Source organism: Ambystoma mexicanum, chromosome 13, assembly GCF_040938575.1.
Source record: "Ambystoma mexicanum isolate Mex_15411 chromosome 13, UKY_AmexF1_1, whole genome shotgun sequence".
Lineage (NCBI taxonomy): Eukaryota > Metazoa > Chordata > Amphibia > Caudata > Ambystomatidae > Ambystoma > Ambystoma mexicanum.
Genome location: NC_090938.1, coordinates 421,191,976 through 421,208,355, shown reverse-complemented (window position 1 = coordinate 421,208,355; position 16,380 = coordinate 421,191,976). Strand labels below are relative to the sequence as shown.

General features: G+C 55.6%; 1 protein-coding gene across 2 annotated transcripts in view; it reads left to right on the top strand.

The window, feature by feature from the left end:
- The window catches only part of LOC138521297 (lectin-like), a 294,192-nt gene that overhangs the window by 265,232 nt on the left and 12,580 nt on the right, over window positions 1-16,380 (top strand). The gene's annotated exons all lie outside the window — the stretch shown is intronic.

Below are 16,380 nucleotides of genomic sequence, written 5' to 3'. Positions count from 1 at the left end.
GAGCAGCCCGGCCTGCCCCTATGGTTTCCCCCCTGGCCTGTTGGAGATCTACCAAGGGCTCTTCAAGTGCCAACGCAGCCTGCGCTGGCAGACCCTTAGCCTGGGTAGCGGTGTCCACAGCTGCACCTGCAGCTACCACTACCCTTGGGCCCGTGGCAGTCGATGGAACGGACTGCCGGGTCATACGGGTGCCAGTGCCAGATGCAGGAGGTGCATCCCCCGGAACCACAGGGGGTGGTGGCATGGCTGCACCGACACATGGCACAACATTGTGCTCAAGTGGCGCACCCCTGCCTCTTCCCCCTCTGTGGATGCCCTGGACACCCTGGAGTCCCCCTACTCCCTGGTCACCACGGCCACGTCCCTGACCACGCCCGCCACGAGGAGTACGCCCAGCTGAGGCGCCCCTCACCTTTGGTGGCCTCCCAACCATGGCACAGATGTAGTAGTGCTGGCACAGATGGAGTGGTGCCAATGGGAGGTGTACAGCACAATTGACCTGGGCAATTGGGGTGAAGGGGGTGGGAAGCAAGATGTTAACAGCCCCCCTGCACCTGCAAGGCTGTATGTGACCCCGGTGATGTGGTGACGGGTCACGGAACGCTTAGGCACCCCAAAACTGCAGTAAAACCGTGCACGCAACCCTGCAGCCTACGTGTGTGGATTAAACCTCCCGCAGTACGCGGTGGCACCCAGTAACACGAATAACGCGTACGCGTGGGACACGCAGGCTACTATGACATTGAAAATGGGTGCAATACACAGGGGCACCCGCAGTGGGAAAAATAGCATGTGCTATTCACCGTCTGACTAGCGCGATGCAGAAAAACACGCGTAGCCAATACCCCCGCCAAAAGAAGAGATACGTCCTTGATAGCTGTGAAGTTGTGATGGCGCGCAAAACAACAGGAAGCAGCAACACACATCGGTCTCCACGAAAGGCACGTACAGCGAACTGCTGGGCCCGCTCACCTTTAACCCGTGCTGAGGGAAACGCACGCGCGGGTCACGTCACTTACGCTCATGGGCCCTTTCCTCGTATTACAAGCGGACCTGCAGTTTTTCACGCACGCTCACGCGCTAAGGGCCTTTGGTCCGATGAAATCGCATATGCGTGCTGCTGTGCATACGCGCTAAGGGCCTTTCCTCGTATTACACGCGGACGTGCATTTTTACACGCGCGCTTACGCGCATGAGCCTTTCCTCGTATTACACGCGGACGTGCATTTTTTCACGCGCGCTGAAATGCCCATGCACGTCTGTACGCGTCATGTCACAGGGGCGCTTGCGCTTGAGGGGCCTTCTGTCCAATGAAAATGCGTATGCGTGCAGACGCGCTTACGCGCTAAGGGCCTTTCCTCGAATTACACGCTGACGTGCAGATTTTTCACGTGCCAAATCACTCCGTATCAAGCTGGCCACGCGTAAGCACACGGAAGACCACGCTCCTGCCCAGAAGGCCGAAATACTGCCCCCCAGAGCCCCGAGCACGCTCCCACCTGCCATCTGCTGCTGCCTGACTGCCTGCTGCCCACGTGTCCTGCCATTTGCTGCCTGCACATCAGCCAGGGGTGCTGTTGGTGTGGCCACCCCTGCTGGAACCGAAGACTCCCGACTGGGATTCCATCGCTCCACAGCCCAGCCCCAGGACCCAGTTGCCCACCCACTCCTGCCTCTGGGGTTGTCATCTCGGGGCAAACACCATCTGTGAACACTGACAACCGCCGGCCAGAGAGGCAGAGGGGCACCAGCTTCAGTGCCACCGAAGTTGGTGTCCTGGTGGAGCAAGTCCTGGGGCAGTATGATGCCCTCTTCGGAAGTTCCCGCGCTGACAAGGAAGGACGGACTTGGATCTGGACTGACATCGTGACTGCCATCAACGCGGAGGGGATGGCAGTCCGCGACTTACAACATGTCAAGAAGCGCTGGGAGGACTTCAGGTCCAGGACCCTGAACAAGGCCCGGCGCCTCTTGAAGGCAGCGGATGCCAAGGGGCGCCGGGGCCACTTGTCGGAAGAACAGATGAGGGTCCTGGAACGCATATCCCCAGCGCTCCACGTCCAGGTCCTTGAGAAGCAGATCCGTCTGGAGTCGAGCGGTGAGTGTACATGCATCCTGATTGTGAGCAGTGCGTGTGGTGATTATTCAGTAGTGTGCAGGTTGCACATCTGTTTGTATGGGGTCGAGTATGGGTGGGGGTGTACAGGGCCGTGGGGCTGACACATGCGAGGGCTGTAATGTGTGAGACATGGATGGTGCTTGTGTGTGTGGGCTTGCATGCCAAATGCAGTTGTGTGGGCACACATGTTTGGATGAATGTGTATGTGAGTAGACATGTCCGTGATGTCACGCATGTATGTTGTTTTCGCCTGCATGTATCAGCGCTGTGTACATGTGCATGTGTGTGTATTTGACAAGGGTGCAACAGTGATGCAACATGGATGCATGTGACAGCGGTATGTGGAAGCCTGATTGGCAGATGTGACATGGATGCCCGTCTGAACACTGCGACACTTGCCAGAGGTGTACACATGCATGCAAGTGTGGTGGTGTGTGTACATGTGTGGTGCACTTCCTGTGTTGCATGTGGTGTCTGGCTCACCTTTGGCTGCTCATGCTGTTGTATGTGTATGGATGGTGGTGGCAGTTGCAATATGGCTGTGGTATGGCTCATGTGTGCGAGTTGTAATGACATGTGTGTTGGGGATTGTGATGACATGTCTGGGGTTTGCCAATGCCACTCATGTACAACTGTCATGTGTGTATGTGTCCATTGTACAGTGCCCTGATGCCTGTGTTTTGTTTCTCCCTGTCTGCAGCGTCAACTGATGAAGAGGGCGGAGAAGGTGCTGTGGAGCACAGCGGCGGGGATCCCACCGCCAGCCGGAGACGCAAGGCCCGCCTCCCCTCCCATGTTGTCATCTCGTCGGGGAGTGAGGAGTCCGGTGCCGCATCCCAGGCCGCAGCTGCCGGGGGGAGGTCCAAGAGGCGGAGGTTGGAGTTGGACTCCTCGGCAGCAGAAGGGGCAGCTGGGACCCCACAGGGCCCAACAGGGGAAGATGGCACGGAGTCATCCAGGTTGGTGGGGGGTTTGGTGGAGGAGGAGGCTGTGCAAGCACCAGAGACGGGGTCTGGAGGTGGGGATCCCACTGGTGCTAGTGGTGCAGTGCAGGACCAGGGACAGGAGTCAGCACAGGCCGCCGCGGAGATGCCTGTGTGCAATCCTGTCCCTGATCCTGTCCCTGCATCATCTTGCACCAGCAGGGATGCCTACGTCCAGACCCGTTTTCAGGCAGGGGATGAGCTGACGTCAACTGGCCTTCCTCTGCCTGCGGACGTGGCTATCCAGGTTGAGCCTGTCAAGGTTGAGCCTGTCCTGGCTGGTGTGGCGTTGCGTCAACGGGCCATGCGAGGTGACCTGCAGTCTTTTCATGAAGAGACTGCACGTCATCTCGAATGGCTCGTTGACCACGTCAGCCTGCTGGGACAGGTCACCCAGGCCGGATTCCTCCGTCTGATGGGTCTTGTTACGACCCCCTCCTCAACTGGACCCCCTACGCGCCAGTCGTCCTCTGTGCCATCTTCCCACCCATCAGTCACCTGGGTGCCCTGTGGAGCTGCCTCTGACGGTGCGGCCAGGCTGGTGGAGGAGGCATCCCTGCCATAGTCGGGAGTCGGACATCCAGCAGGGGTGGCCACGTCAACGACTGCACCCCAGCCGGCGGAGGATGTGAAGGCAGCAGGAGGCAGTGCACGGGCAGAGGCACAGCAGCAGCAGCAAAGTGGTGGGAGCCATGAAGGCTCGGGGCCTTCAACATCGGAGGGGCAGGCATCGGCCGGAGGGCAGGAGGACCCAGGACAGAGAGTGTCTTCCGTGTGGCAGCGGTTGGGCCACGCCATAGATGCGGAGCGGCAGCGGGCGGAAGAGGCACGGCTCACAATGGTCAGGGCAGAGAACTCCATGCGGAGGGCCCTGAGGCGGGCCGAGTGCCTCGAGGCAATCCGCAGGGGTTTGGAGGTGGAGAAGTTGACGGCCCTGCGGACCCTCGGGGCCATGGAGGAGGACCGCCTCCTGGACATTGAGGAGGAGTTCGATGATGCCCTGGCCCGGGACATCCACAAGTGAGCCGTGAAACTAGCACGCTGCCCTTGTACATAGTTATGTAGGTAGTGTTAGGTTTCATTTTTGTTTTTATTTCATTTGGACCTTTCGGACATTGGCCACATTTTTGTATATAGTTTTTTTTTATTAGTTAGTGTAGTTAGATAGGTTTCCTTTATTTTGTTGGGATAATGGACCCTGGCTTGTTCCCATGTACATAGTTCACAGTTGGATTGTAATTTCTTTTCACTTTTTCACCATGGAGCAATGGCTTTCTTTTTTGTTTCCGATTGGATTTTGTTTTGTGGACATTGACTTTGGACAACATTACTTTGGATTTTAATTTTTGTTTTTGCTTTTTTTAACGGACATGCTTCTTTTCATTTTTGTACATTCACATTTCTGTTTCTTCATTTTTGACTCTATTTATGTTTCCTTTAATACATATTTTTTTTGGTGAACTTCAATGTGTGGTATCTCATTGGTTTCATGCATTTCATGATATGTGTTTTGAGATTCACTGACACCCATTGGGTGTATGTAAGGGAAATGTGTTTGTTTCGGAACTTGCAATTGGTGTTCTGTGATGTAATTGCATATTATGAGTGGGTGGATGCAATAGTCGGGTGGGTGTTTAGCATTTGGAGGCTTACCATAGGGACTAGGGATCTAGATTGTGATGACATGTTGGGTGGGGGCCTGCTGGCAGGTGCCCCACAGTGCTGGGGGGTGGGGGTGGTGGGAGACATGAGTTGGACATGGGTGGGGGCCTGCTGGCAGGTGCCCCACAGTGCTGGGGGGTGGGGGTGGTGGGAGACATGGGTGGGGGCCTGGTGGAGGCTGCCCCTGCACTGCTGGGGGGTGGGGGTGGTGGGAGACATGGGTGGGGGCCTGCTGGCAGGTGCCCCACAGTGCTGGGGGGTGGGGGTGGTGGGAGACATGGGTGAGGGCCTGGTGGAGGCTGCCCCTGCACTGCTGGGGGGTGGTCGTGGTGGGGAACATGAGTTGGACATGGGTGGGGGCCTGCTGGCAGGTGTCCCACAGTGCTGGGGGGTGGGGGTGGTGGGAGACATGAGTTGGACATGGGTGGGGGCCTGGTGGTGGGTGCCCCTGGTGGCTGGGGGGTGGGGGTGGTGTGAGACATGAGTTGGACATGGGTGAGGGCCTGCTGGCAGGTGCCCCACAGTGCTGGGGGGTGGGGGTGGTGGGGAACATGAGTTTGACATGGGTGGGGGCCTGCTGGCAGGTGCCCCACAGTGCTGGGGGGTGGGGGTGGTGGGAGACATGAGTTGGACATGGGTGGGGGCCTGCTGGCAGGTGCCCCACAGTGCTGGGGAGTGGGGGTGGTGGGAGACATGAGTTGGACATGGGTGGGGGCCTGGTGGTGGGTGCCCCTGGTGGCTGGGGTTGGGGGTGGTGGGAGACATGAGTTGGACATGGGTGGGGGCCTGCTGGCAGGTGCCCCACAGTGCTGGGGGGGTGGGGGTGGTGGGGAACATGAGTTTGACATGGGTGGGGGCCTGCTGGCAGGTGCCTCAAAGTGCTGGGGGTGGGGGTGGTGGGAGACATGAGTTGGACATGGGTGGGGGCCTGCTGGCAGGTGTCCCACAGTGCTGGGGAGTGGGGGTGGTGGGAGACATGAGTTGGACATGGGTGGGGGCCTGGTGTTGGGTGCCCCTGGTGGCTGGGGGGGTGGGGGTGGTGGGAGACATGAGTTGGACATGGGTGGGGGCCTGCTGGCAGGTGCCCCACAGTGCTGGGGGGTGGGGGTGATGGGGAACATGAGTTTGACATGGGTGGGGGCCTGCTGGCAGGTGGCCCACAGTGCTGGGGGTGGGGGTGCTGGGAGACATGGGTGGGGGCCTGGTGGTGGCTGCCCCTGCACTGCTGGGGGGTGGGGGTGGTGGGGAACATGAGTTGGACATGGGTGGGGGCCTGCTGGCAGGTGCCCCACAGTGCTGGGGGTGGGGGTGGTGGGGAACATGAGTTTGACATGGGTGGGGGCCTGCTGGCAGGTGACCCACAGTGCTGGGGGGTGGGGGTGGTGGGAGACATGAGTTGGACATGGGTGGGGGCCTGCTGGCAGGTGCCCCACAGTGCTGGGGGGTGGGGGTGGTGGGAGACATGGGTGGGGGCCTGGTGGAGGCTGCCCCTGCACTGCTGGGGGGTGGGGGTGGTGGGAGACATGGGTGGGGGCCTGCTGGCAGGTGCCCCACAGTGCTGGGGGGTGGGGGCGGTGGGAGACATGGGTGGGGGCCTGGTGGAGGCTGCCCCTGCACTGCTGGGGGGTGGGGGTGGTGGGGAACATGAGTTGGACATGGGTGGGGGCCTGCTGGCAGGTGCCCCACAGTGCTGGGGGGTGGGGGTAGTGGGAGACATGAGTTGGACATTGGTGGGGGCCTGGTGGTGGGTGCCCCTGGTGGCTGGGGGGTGGGGGTGGTGGGAGACATGAGTTGGACATGGGTGGGGGCCTGCTGGCAGGTGCCCCACAGTGCTGGGGGGTGGGGGTGGTGGGGAACATGAGTTTGACATGGGTGGGGGCCTGCTGGCAGGTGCCCCACAGTGCTGGGGGGTGGGGGTGGTGGGAGACATGAGTTGGACATGGGTGGGGGCCTAATGGCAGGTGCCCCACAATGCTGGGGGGTGGGGGTGGTGGGAGACATGAGTTGGACATGGGTGGGGGCCTGGTGGTGGGTGCCCCTGGTGGCTGGGGGGCGGTGGTGGTTTGAGACATGAGTTGGAGATGGGTGGGGGCCTGCTGGCAGGTGCACCACAGTGCTGGGGGGTGGGGGTGGTGGGGAACATGAGTTTGACATGGGTGGGGGCCTGCTGGCAGGTGCCCCACAGTGCTGGGGGGTGGGGGTGGTGGTCGACATGGGTGGGGGCCTGGTGGAGGCTGCCCCTGCACTGCTGGGGGGTGGGGGTGGTGGGAGACATGAGTTGGACATGGGTGGGGGCCTGCTGGCAGGTGCCCCACAGTGCTGGGGGGTGGTGGTGGTGGATGACATGAGTTGGACATGGGTGGGGGCCTGCTGGCAGGTGCCCCACAGTGCTGGGGGGTGGGGGTGGTGGGAGACATGGGTGGGGGCCTGGTGGAGGCTGCCCCTGCACTGCTGGGGGGTGGGGGTGGTTGGAGACATGGGTGGGGGCCTGCTGGCAGGTTCCCCACAGTGCTGGGGGGTGGGGGTGGTGGGAGACATGAGTTTGACATGGGTGGGGTCCTGGTGGAGGCTGCCCCTGCACTGCAGGGGGGTGGGGGTTGTGGGAGACATGGGTGGGGGCCTGCTGGCAGGTGCCCCACAGTGCTGGGGGGTGGGGGTGGTGGGGAACATGAGTTTGACATGGGTGGGGGCCTGCTGGCAGGTGCCCCACAGTGCTGGGGGGTGGGGCTGGTGGGGAACATGAGTTGGACATGGGTGGGGGCCTGGTGGTGGGTGCCCCTGGTGGCTGGGGGGTGGGGGTGGTGGGAGACATGAGTTGGACATGGGTGGGGGCCCGCTGGCAGGTGCCCCACAGTGGTTGGGGGTGGGGGTGGTGGGGAACATGAGTTTGACATGGGTGGGGGCCTGCTGGCAGGTGCCCCACAGTGCTGGGCGGTGGGGGTGGTGGGAGACATGAGTTGGACATGGGTGGGGGCCTGCTGGCAGGTGCCCCACAGTGCTGGGGGGTGGGGGTGGTGGGAGACATGAGTTGGACATGGGTGGGGGCCTGGTGGTGGGTGCCCCTGGTGGCTGGGGGGTCGGGGTGGTGGGAGACATGAGTTGGACATGGGTGGGGGCCTGCTGGCAGGTGCCCCACAGTGCTGGGGGGTGGGGGTGGTGGGGAACATGAGTTTGACATGGGTGGGGGCCTGCTGGCAGGTGCCCCACAGTGCTGGGGGGGTGGGGGTGGTGGGAGACATGGGTGGGGGCCTGGTGGAGGCTGCCCCTGCACTGCTGGGGGGTGGGGGTGGTGGGAGACATGAGTTGGACATGGGTGGGGGCCTGCTGGCAGGTGCCCCACAGTGCTGGGGGGGTGGGGGTGGTGGGAGACATGGGTGGGGGCCTGGTGGAGGCTGCCCCTGCACTGCTGGGGGGTTGGGGTGGTGGGAGACATGAGTTGGACATGGGTGGGGGCCTGCTGGCAGGTGCCCCACAGTGCTGGGGGGTGGGGGTGGTGGGAGACAATGGTGGGGGGCTGGTGGAGGCTGCCCCTGGTGACTGGGGGGGTGGGGGGACATGCATTGGTGGGCAGTAGTGCAAGTTGACATGTGGGTTGGCTGGGGGTCATGGCCATGGTGGATGGTGTGCCTGCAGGACATGTGCAGGGTAGGCCCCTGTGGTGTGAGCCACCTGCAGGGGCCGTGGAGGGTGTAGAGGGAACACCTGGGAGGACCCACACGTGCACCCCTGTAATACACGTACCCTGCTGATGTCGCGTGTGGCACTTCCCGCGCACCCCTGTGATACGTGTACCCCCAATCGCGTGTGGAAATTCCCGCGCACCCCTGAAATACACGTGCCCTGCTGAAATCGCGTGTGGCACTTCCCCCGCACCCCTGAGATACGCGTACCCCCAATCGCGTGTGGAAATTCCTGCGGACCCCTGAAATACACGTGCCGTGCTGAAATCGCGTGTGGCACTTCCCGCGCACCCCTGAGATACGCGTACCCCCAATCGCGTGGGGAAATTCCTGTGCACCCCTGAAATACACGTGCCCTGCTGAAATCGCGTGTGGAAATTCCCGCGCATCCCTGAAATACACGTGCCCTGCTGAAATCGCGTGTGGCACTTCCCGCGCACCCCTGAGATACGCGTACCCCCAATCGCGTGTGGAAATTCCCGCGCACCCCTGAAATACACGTACCCTGCTGAAATCGCGTGTGGCACTTCCTGCGCACCCCTGAGATACGCGTACCCTGCTCGCACGGGCCCAATCGCATGTGGAAATTCCCGCGCACCCCTGAGATATGCGTACCCTGCGGAAATCGCGTGTGGAATTTCCGGCGCACCCCTGAAATACGCGTACCCTGCTCGCACGGGCCAATCGCGTGAGGTACTTCCCACGCACCCCAGTGATACACGTAGCCCGCTTGCCCTGCTGGTACAGGGTTAGCGCAGCCCTTTGCGCTGGATTGGGTATATTGATGGCTTTTCCCTGCACGAGAGGCGTTCTTGGGGGCGTAACTGGCGCTGCTGCAGGGTCGCTGCGCCACTGTGCGCCACGGCTGGTTTTGGTGGCTGGAATCCATGAATACGCTGTGTGTGGAAATGGATTTTAGCGCACGCGGCTGGCGCAGGGATTTGCACGCGCACACTGTGCGCCAGCCGCGTGCGCCACTTGTGCGCTGAATTCTATGAATTACCCCCTTTATGTTTTATGTTGTAATCCGTTATAAGTTGTGATTGTTTATTTGTATTGTGTTTTAAATTTTGTAACACTAGGTTTTAGCGAGGAAGAAGCAAAATGCATTTTAGCTTTAATCAAAACAACTGGGGAGGAGCTTAGTACCTCCGATAAACCTGAGGTCCTTATAAAACAACTGGAATGGAAAGTACGTTGGTTGATTAATCTTAAACTTCGTGCCTCCACATTATCCCAATATTTCAAAACACAGAGGATTCCACGCGGACTCAGGGTGAATTTGGAACCAACATTGTGTAAAGAAAATCCCACCTTTGTTAAAAGGTGGCGTCAAATACTCAATAAGTGCTCCCTCGATTTGATATTGTTAACCATCGAAGAACTAGCTCATAATCTGAAAACCTTAGATGAGGATATCGAAGGATTAAAATTATCATTAAGCAAAGGCCTAACAGCCAATCAACTTGAGGAAGTCCTGGACGATACAAACCAGAAGTTACAGAAGTATAAACAGGAATTGGAGACAAAATAAATCAGGAAGTTTAGACGTGACACACTGGACTACAAACTTGATATTGTGTACACGTGGCAGGAGTACTACGGTCATCGCCCAAGTAAACCATATCCTGGCCAAACACCGAAGCCGGGACCACCTGGAAACGAAACCTCAACATCTGAAGCATCTAGTACGGAATTGGAAATGTAATCAACCACGGAAGCAGGAGGCGTTGTTTCTCCGCAGGAGGAGCCACCAACCGGAGATAGAGCTCGTTTTTTAGAAAAAGACCCATCCGACGAGGGGGTAAGAAAAAATCCACAGAGAAAGAAACTACAAAAGAAGAGCTAGTAGCGAATATATCCTCTTAGCCGTTGTCACATTAGGAACTACAGGTTTTGAGTAAGGGATTGTCATTTGTTCCCCAAAGCAACAGTACGCTCTTGAAAGAAAAATTGATTTCTTTAGACTACTTCGTAAAATGAAACTGCGACTCTTCTTTTTTTTTTTTTTTTTTTTTATTTTTATACGGTTTATGCAAACCTTTAAAAAGAAGATGATAGCTACAACACAACACACGAAAAGACTATTGAGGTACACTCAACACCCAGCACAGCTGGCCACGAATTACATCCTCTCTGTGGAGTTCTTCAGTCTCCTATGATAAGTCATTTACAGGTGCAAAATTATCATCATTACACAAAAAAATCGGTGTGATTTCTCCTTAAAATGTCATTGAGTATAGGGTTCCGAGGCCACTGGAACCAAGACTGTGGTTAGACGTTTATCCAGTTCCACAAGAAATGTTATTAATGCAAACATCAATGGACGGTTTAATCCTTCAAATATCCCTTTCCACCAATCATCCGCACACCGTGTCTGCATTTTTGCAAACACCGGACCAAACGTGCGAGTTCGCAGTGTACGTAGGTTAGAACAAAAGAGTGTAAGGTGTTTCAACGTCTCATTTCCAATTTTACAAAAGCGACACACTAACTCTGTAGTAGAGTTGTGAACGTATCGACGTTCTTTAGTGTCCATTAAGTTTAGTCTAAATCTTAAGTAAGTAGATCTTGCCGACACGTTAGGAAATAGCGTCAGGTACGCTTGCAGACACCCATGCGCTCTAGCCTCTCCTGGTACATCTGCCATCATTCTGCAGTTCCGTCTTTGTTCGCATGTTAAATGCCAGTCTATGCTCCATATTTTTTTCTTCGCTAACATCGGATTTTCCAATAACATTGATAACTTAATGTCATACACGTCTAGTATCTCAGTACAGTACTTTTTCCATAGTACTAGGCTGGTGCAACCAAGATATTGTTTTGTTTTTAGTATTTCATACTGTGGCGCAGGTGTATTTATAGAGCATTTCCTAAGGAGACATAGAATATTCCAGCACACCCTGGCATGGATAGATATTAACCCCAATTCATATCTAATACAGACTGTTGGCGTGCCACGGGGTAAGTGTAAGACTTTTACCCAAAAAATGTTTTCTAGAGTATTCCAGAGCTTGTGGGAGCATCCTAGGGCATTTTCAGCTCCATAGATTATTGCTGGCATGGCTTTTTGTCGATAAAAGTCGATCGTTGGTTTTAGCGAAAATTTTCCAAACTGTCTGTTAATGATAATTGCTTGACATGCTAATTGTCTGCATTTTGATTTTGCTACTTCTGCCCAAGGTGCGTCATCTAGTTTGGAACTGATTCTCATTCCCAAGTATCGTGTGTCACTGACAGTATTTAATTTCGTCTTTTCTATATACCAATTTTGTTTACTTTGTTTTTTCTTCACAGATCTTAAATTTTGAAGTGTCATTATCTCACACTTTTGTTTGTTAATCACCAGTCCGTTTTGATGTACGTATATTTCCAGGGCGTCTAGTTTTCGTTGTAGACCGATGTAAGTCATGTCTAAAAGTATGAGGTCGTCCGCGTAAACAAACTCTTCTTTGATGGGTGTGATGAGGACCGAGACCAACAGAGTCCACCAACATTTCTTGAAATTAAACCAACGATTGTGTTTAACCCACCTGTCCAAAATAATATCTTGTCTGTGTTTGAAAAATCAGTTCTTCGGAAATTTAGGAAATTGCACTTTCAAAGCAAAGGGTATGGAAATTTTACTGTGAGATAAAAATAGACTCTGAGGAACCTATTAGATAACACCAATATCATTTTCAAACCAGCCGATAAGGGCGGTGCATTGGTTTTGATGGACAAAGAGGACTACATCAATGAAATAGAAAGACAGCTCGCTGATCCAGTAACCTACAGGGAGATTCCCTTCAATCCGACAGCACAGGTCTTGCACTTGATACAGGAAACACTTGATGATGCAGTGGAGAGAGGAGTCATATCAGAGAAAACATGAATCTTTTTGGAAAATAAACATCCCATAACACTGGTCATTTATATTTTGCCGAAAATACATAAAAGGCTTATGAACCCCCCTGGGAGACCGATCATTGCTGCATCTAATAGCCTATTGGAGCCTTTGGCTCAATACCTGGACAAGCTCTTACAGCCCCTGATACAGAACACAGCTATGTATTTGAGGGACACCATGCAATTCCTACAAAAATTACAAGAAGTACAATTTGAGGTTGGACGTGATACCCTTTTCACGATGGATGTCACCTCCCTCTACACAAATATTGTACACGATGCAGGCTTAGAAGCTGTCAAATGGATTTTACTAAGATCTGACAACTGTCAGGGAGACCATGGGCCTCATTACACGGTAGGCAGTAAAAAACGGAATTTACCGTCATGGCGCTATTAGCGTGTCCGCCCTCGCAGGCGACCGTTAATAGCGCCCCATTCCGAGTACGCCGACACGCGCATAGTGCCATGCCGGTAAATGACCCTACCGCCATGCCGCAAAAGTCCCCCAAGAGCACCTTACCGGCTTTGACCAAAGTGCTGATAGCACCTCCGCCCTCACGCTACATGGAAATAGCAGTTACCGCTAATAGCGCTTACCGCCATTAGCGGTCACCGCTATTAGCGGTCACCGTAAAAAAGCGGAACCGGAAATAGCGTCATCGCACAGGAACGGGAAAGAGCTCGGCGGCCATCTTTAAAAACACAATCCATTGCCATCCTCTGCACCCAGGACCAGCTGCAACAACACAGCTGGAAAAACTTCTACCCATGACATCAAAGAATGCCCAAGGCCCTAAAGAAAGCTGATGTGCGCCAGCGCAAACAACGCTTCTCAGACGAGGAGTTGACAATGCTAGCAGACACACTAGCTGAAAACGCAGTTGTAGTGTTTGCAAGTGACATGCGGCGTCCCGCACTGCTGAGAAAAAAGGAGATCTGGGCAGAGGTGGTGCGGAAAGTCAGTGCGGTGGGCACCACCCCCCACACCGTAAAGGACGTGCGCAAGCGGTGGGACGATCTGCGCCTCCGTGTACGCAGTATACTATCGGCCAACAGGAGTCTGGCCATGGGCACAGGAGGCGGAGGAGGATCCCCAATGAAGATGCAGGAGTGGGAGGAGACATGTGCCAGCATCATTGGCATTGAATGCATCGAGGGAGTGGGCCAAATGGAGCGCGGTGTGGCAACAACGTCAGATGGAGGTGAGTGTCCACGCAAAACACTGCAATGCAAAGCATGAGGTCCTCCCCCAAATGTGACATGGGAATTATCTAATGGATGGGGGCATCACACACACATGCATAGAACCTGCACACATGCCGTGCACATCCCCACACAACCACATGCATGCAGCACCTCACACACGTGTCACCCTGACTCATGTCTGGATGACCCACCCATCTGGCCAACAACTGCATGTCCAAACTAGATGTCCAAATCCATAGAACTGCAGCAACAACAACATATGCATGATGCACGTTGACCCATCACTGATGCTATCCCTGTCTTGCTCCCCCACAGGCTCACAATCTGACAGTGAGGAGCTGGACTCTGCAACGCAGGCCCCACCACCCAAAAAGCAGGCCAAGGGCAAGGATGCAGGCACCAGGCCCAGTACATCGAGGGGCACTGGGAAATCTGGAGTGGCCCAACGGTCCAAAGCCAAACACGCACCGACAACACCAAGGGTTGATATCCCATCCGACACTATGGTAGCAACCACACCACCCACTCCCACCACTCAGGAGCCAGTGGCAGAAGGCACGCTGTCCGCAGCCAAGAGCTCCGTCGGGGAAGCAGCTACCACGGCACCCATGAGTGATGTGGAGGACCCATGTCCGACACCGGAAGTGCAGCGTACACCCAGTCCCCAGCTGTCTTCACACCACAGCCCATGCAACACAACAAATGGCAGCATCCATGAGGTGTATGCCGGAGAATCACTGGCGGGGTTATTGAGTCCTGTGGCGAGCTCACCTGATGGCGGCCACATGCAGCAAGCTGTTCCAAGGAGAAACAGGGGCAGGGACACAGACGAGGGCATAAGCCTAATACGACAGCGCCAGGAGGAGCTCAATGCCCTGGTTGGCCGGCAAGTGAGCGAGGCTGCCTTGTCCAGGGAGGAGATTCGGGAATTTTCAAGGGACATGAAAGCAGCCATGGAAAGCAACACGACGCGCTTATGTGATGAGATGGCCGCTGTGAGGCAGGTCCTAACCCGCATTGCTGAGGCGATGGAGAGCATGCGTCACACACAGGGACCTGATCAACCAGGCACCTCATCGTCTGCCAGCTCCGACCAAACAAGCACCCTGCGCAGGTCCAGCTGGTCCTTGCGGCGGCCAGACTCACAACCCCCCAATGGTGGTAGTGGAGGAGGGAAGTAGGGCCAGCCTCTCACTGTTGACACTTGCAGACTAATGCAGCACTGATGTGCACACCATGTTTGTGGGAGTTGTGGGGGGAGGGGGGTGAGGGTGTTTGTGGGAGTTGTGGGGGCAGGGGGGTGAGGGTGTTTGTTGGAGTTATGGGGGGAGGGGGGTAGGGTGTTTGGGGGAGTTATGGGGGAGGGGGTGAGGGTGTTTGGGGGAGTCATGGGGGGAGGGGGGAGGGAGAGGATGTTTGGGGTGGAGGGTACGTGCACTTTTGATTCACATAATGCTCAATACACACGTTATGGCATGGATAATCACATGACTGGACATTGATTATTGTGTATGTGTGCTTTATTGGTGAAGGGTGCACAGTGTCAATGTCCTCCCAATACCCAGTGCCCTGAGCTCCACATCAATTGCACCCTCCTAATCCATGTGTATCAGAAACAATGGTCTATCAGGTGCTGGCGCACAGCATCTCCCTCCTGGGCATCGCCACCTGCATGACCTGCAGCCCCCTCTCCTCCATCCTCATCCCCGTCATCATCCTCAGCAGGTGGTTGCAGTTCAATGTCAGGGGGCATTGGCACATTCCGTCTGATACACATATTGTGCAGCATGACACATGCCATGGTGATCTTGGCCACCTTCTCATGCCCGTACAGGAGTGCCCCGCCCGACCTGCTGAGGCACCGGAAGCGTGCCTTCAAAAGGCCAAATGTCTGCTCAATTACCGCGCGGGTACGGGTATGTGCACGATTGTAGTCCTCTTCGTGCCTGTTCTGTGGGTTCCGTACAGGGGTAAGGAGCCACCTCTTCAGGGGATAACCGGCATCACCTGCATGGGTGCAACAATGGGTATGTGTAAGTGTTTACATCAAGTGGAACCTGTACATATCACACAATCAATCATAGCATTGTGAATGACATCCACTGATCCAAGCACGCATGGCAATCAGGGTAACTGCAATGTGGGAAGGTGAGGTAGTCCTTGCAAGTGGACATGCACCATGCATGCATACGGCAGAGATTGCCATGTCCTGGCCGAGTTTAAGTCATTCCTGTTTCCCGGCCCTGGCAACGTTTGTACCACACTGCTAGTATACTGCCATTCCTCATTTGAAGTCACCATGCTGTTTGATGGCAATTCAGTAGTGTTGTACGGGTGTGGCTCACTTCAATGGCACCCCCCCACTCACACCCAGTTGGAGTATGCATCCCCCCACCCTCACAATCCACATCACACTGCCATGTGGTTGGCCTGCTACTCACCAAGTAGCCACAAACGTTATCCAGCATGTCGCTCCATGTATCGTGGTATTGTCGAGTTCCGCAGGACCATTGAATCATGGGTTGATCTGGGATATCGGGCACAACAATGTGTGATGATCTTGTTGGAGTCACATACCATTTGGACGTTGATGGAGTGGTATTGCTTTCTGTTACGGTAGACTACCTCATTGGCATGTGGGACCACCAGTTCAACATGGGTACAGTCGATGGCCCCAATGCAACTTGGGATGCCTGCCAGTGAATGGAAGCCAACTTTAGTGTTGGAGATCTCCTGGGCAGTCCGTGGCATGGCTATGTGTTGACTTGTGTGCTTCAGGAGGGCATCAAGCACTTGGTTCAGTGTGCGTGAGAATACTGGTTGTGATATGCCATGCATCTGA